Genomic DNA, 4,523 nt, shown 5'->3' on the forward strand with positions numbered 1-4,523 from the left:
ACCACAAGGGGAGGGAATGGTGGACAGAAGTAGCGGACTCAGGTGCTTTCAAGTTCACTGGTTTGGAAAGCCAAGAGACCAGATACAGAAAGTGGGAAGTGTGGCTGTCCTGAGGCCAGCTGTCCGCCCCCTCCTTTACAGCATGCGGTCTCCCAGGGAAGCTCCGGCTCTGCTTGTCTACCAAGTCTTCAGCAGCGTTGTCGCCAGAAGAGGGCGCCCCCTGGAGAGGCAGGGGGACACAAATGTCCTGGACTTCGCTGCAGAAGGGGAAAGATGAAGCAGAAGCGATTCTCCTACGGAAAGGTACGATCGCCGCTAGAAAGGGGCACTAGGGTGTTTGGAACTCAAAGTTTCGGGAGACAAGAGTGAAACCAAAGAGGAGGGGAGTTCCAGAGAGTAGGGGGAAATGTGGAGAAAAGCATTCAAGTAAAATGTGGGTTTCCAAAGGTGCTCCCAGGCCCTGGCTGTTTCTTTCCCTCTTTCCCAGTACCTGACTCAGGTTCTTCTTGGGGGGACCTTCCCGTCCAGTCACACTCCACAAACCGACTGTATTCTCTGGGGAGCTACAGGGCCCTGGGCTTGCCCCTGCAGACCCCATCCCCTAGTGGTCTTTCCAACTGCAATTGCCAAAATCTTGGGACATTCAGCAAAGAAACTTTCAACCTCCAGATTCTCCCGTCAAGTAAACGGGAGCAGTAAACGGGAGCATAGCACTTTCCAGCAGAAACAGAGAATTTGGAGGCTGGTGGGAATAACAACGTGAAGGGATGAGAGTAATTATTCTCAATTGACTTTTTTAAGGTTCCACTCTTTTTCTTTACTGTTGATTTTTGGTTGTTTGAAAAACTGTGACAAAATACTAGTTTGTCTTACTCTCTTAAAGTCCTGCGGTTGGTACCAACCACGCCTCAGTCATCATTAAGTTAGGGCCATGAAGGTAGCACCTACCAGGTGGGGTGTTAGGAGGAGCAAATGAGTTCATATTTGCTTGCCTCTTGTACTGTTATCCTTACAAAGAACTTAAATGACACGAATCACCATCGATTCTACGTTTTCACATGGTTGTTGATTGAGTCATTTTGGTGGGGAACTGGAACCAAATATGTGGGAAACTCAATTGTGCAAACTGAAGTTTCTTTTGGTGAGCACAGTGAATGAATGCATGGTACATCTTCTATCCAGTGTGCCATGCTTGGAAGGCTGCAGCTCCCACTGAACTCTTCAGACCCCCAGGCTGTGGCTACTCTGGAATAGGGAAAACATTTTTTTAAAAAACTGCTTTTTTTCTAGTAATGTTATACCACACATGACCAAAGAAACTTCACGGAATCTGTATACAGAGAGAGTTCAGGACAATTTGGTTATCCTCTTTTTCACATCATTCTAATAGGGAATAGAATAGTACTATTTTATGCTCAAGAATGCCTGGCATGTTTTAGAAATAGCACTTCCATTTTTTTAGTAGTCAAATTTTGGGGGTTACAAAGAAAGACTCCACATCACAATGAGTGTCCTTCCAAATCACAATGATTGTTCATGTTCCTATTTTTAATAATCATTATTGTCTAGGCTCAGCACCTGTGGCTCAAGTGGCTAAGGCGCCAGCAGCATACACCTAAGGTGGTGTGTTTGAATCCAACCCAGGCCCATCAAACAACAAAGATGGCTGCAACAAAAAAATAGCCAGGTGGTGTGGTGGGCACCTGTGGTCCCAGCTTCTTGGGAGGATGAGGCAGGAGACTCGCTTGAGCCCAGGAGTTGGAGGTTGCTGTGAGTTGTGATGCCTCAGCACTCTACCCAGGGGGACAGCTTGAGGCTCCATCTCAAAAAAAATAAATAAATAACCATTGTCTAAATTTTTATATCCAGTTTTTCCAGGAAAAAAAAGTAATTTTTAAACAAAAAGTATAAAGTATTACCAAGTATACAGTATTACCAAAACAAGGTTGGTAATCACAACTATCTAGAATGGCACTTGATCATTTGTTCATTCATTCCTTGAAACATTCCAGAACACCCCCACCCCCAGACAGGCACAGTCTAGAGTCTGTACAGAGGCCTGAGTGAGATACACTCCTGGCTTTATGGGAACTCAGACAAGGGTGAAGGATCAGCCCTGCATCGTCAGTGTGGTGCCTGTCCCTGCCATCCAGCTGAGCTGGGGGTGGTAAAGAGGACCTGCGACAGTGGCCTATGAAGTGCCACCTCCACTGTCTTTACTGGAAATGCCATCAGTCACCAGCCCTTAGAGAGGGAGGGAAGTTGATTTTATGTAATAGGTTCTGGGGCATCACACCAGGGGACGCTCACCAATCCCCCAGCCTGGGGGCTCCGTGGTTGGCACAGGGCAATCTGCACAGACCTTGTCAGATTCAGTTTCCTCTCCAGGCTCATCATATGCCAGGTAAGTTCAGCCTCATTGTCAGAATGGGGTGTCATGAACCCAGTGGTAGGTGTTAAGACTCATGAGCAGATCAGGAAGGGAGCAGGACTGTAGGAGGGAGAAGATCCAGGAGCAGCAGTCACAAGGCAGTGCCTGGCTCCGGCCAGCATTACAGCACCTGCCTGGGTGGGGCTTCTGGCTCCAGGGAATGCCTTACTTCTAAGGTTTCTTTTTCTTTTCTTTTTCTTCTTTTTAGACAGAGTCTCACTTTGTCACCCTCAGTAGAGTGCCATGGTATCACAGCTCACAGCAACCTCAACCTTGCTCAGGCTGGTCTTGAACTCCTGAGCTCAGGCAATCCACCCACCTCAGTCTCCCAAGTGCTGGGATTACAAGCGTGAGCCACTGCCCCCAGCAACTTCTAAGGTTTCTTTTTTTTTTTTTAATTTTTTTTTTTTGAAACAGAGCCTCAAGTTGTCCCCCGGGGTAGAGTACTGTGGCATCACAGCTCACAGCAACCTCCAACTCCTGGGCTCAAGCGAGTCTCCTGCCTCAGCCTCCCAAGTAGCTGGGACCACAAGCACCCACCACAACGCACGGCTATTTTTTGGTTGCAGCCATCATTGTTCTTTGGTGGGCCTGGGCTGGATTTGAACCCACCACCTTAGGTGTATGTGGTTGGCCCCTTAGCCATTTGAGCCACAGGTGCCAAGCCAACTTCTAAGGTTTCTAAAGCAGTTTGCGGCCACCAGCCTGCTTCTGTGTGTCACGGGAGGTTCACTTGTTAACACCTTTTCTGACTACCTTTGTCAGATAAATAGCCAGACTCCCTAGATTTTTTTTTATCCTGCCTACTGAACATCACCTGAGGTCAAAATGAAGCATCAGATAGGATGCCTCAAATTCCCCTGAAAGGCAATGCCATCCAATCCCAAGGTGGGCAAGGACTCCAGTGCTTCAGGCACTGAGATGAAACAGGAGAGCCAAGCTGCCCAGTCCTGGCCATAGGAGCACTGAGAGAAAGTCCACGGCTGTACTGCTATGCTCTGACTTAGAAGTTGCCAGGGACACAGGAATGGAGGGACCTGTTCCCAACTCCGTCTCTCATGCTCTCACTATGTGCTCCCACAGGGGACATGTGTGAGTGCATCCCTGGGCCATCTGGGGAGCTCTGATCATTCATGACACCCAGGCCTCTCCCAGGTCTCCAAAGAGTAAGGACACAGACTTCAGCCTTTCTCAGATGTTTTCTCTCTCCTTTTAAAATCTATCCTATCCAGGCAGGGTGGCTCACATTTGTAATCCCAGGACTCCAGGAGGCCAAAGAATTGCTTGAACTCAAACTTCCAGGTTCAACCTCCCCAGTGGCTGGGATTACAGGCACCTGCCACCATACTTAGCTAATTTTTCTATTTTTTTGTGGGGACAAGGTCTCATTCTTGCTCAAGCTGATCTCCAAATCCTGGCCTCAAGCAATCCTTCCATGTCAGCCTTCCAAAATTACAGGAATGAGCCACTGTTCCTAGCCCATTGTAGCTTTTTTTAAGCACTCTGAGAGGAAGGCAGGTAGATTGCTTGAGCTCAGGAGTTTGAGACCAGCCTGAGCAACACCCCTTCTCTACTAAAAATAGAAAAATCAGCTGAGCATGTGGTCAGCACCCATAGTCCCAGCTACTGGGGAGGCTGAGGCAAGAAGATAGCTCAAGCCCAAGAGTTTGACGTTGCTATGAACGAAGACACCATGGCATTCTACCAAGGGTGATAGAGTAAGGCTCTGTCTCAAAAAAAAAATTAAAAATAAATATAGTCACATAACCAGTTATATAAATCTTAGTATAAAACCAATCATCAATAGGTTTTGAGATGGCAATTTATTATCTTTGTGAAAAGTTGAATGTCACTAATTAAATCTAATCATATCAGCAGAAGGGGAGACCAGTGATAGCATTTACTAAATTAGAATTACTATCAAAATCAAAAAAACTGATCATATTCATTTAACCACAAGCCAATCTTTTTTTTTAATTGAATGATAATTATGTACATTAATGCACTTCTGGGGTACAGTGTTACAAGCCAGTCTTAAATTAAGACTATCCAACAAAAACATTTTGTCGGCTCGGCGCCTATAGCTCAACTG

At 46.6% G+C, this 4,523-nt stretch overlaps 1 pseudogene; it reads left to right on the forward strand.

Annotated features, from left to right (window-relative positions):
* The first annotated feature begins 273 nt into the window (after positions 1-273).
* LOC105886917 overlaps positions 274-4,523 on the forward strand; it is a 57,562-nt pseudogene continuing 53,312 nt past the window's right edge.

The sequence above is a fragment of the Otolemur garnettii genome, unplaced genomic scaffold, assembly GCF_000181295.1.
Source record: "Otolemur garnettii isolate 467f Iridium unplaced genomic scaffold, OtoGar3 scaffold00031, whole genome shotgun sequence".
Taxonomy (NCBI): Eukaryota; Metazoa; Chordata; class Mammalia; order Primates; family Galagidae; genus Otolemur; species Otolemur garnettii.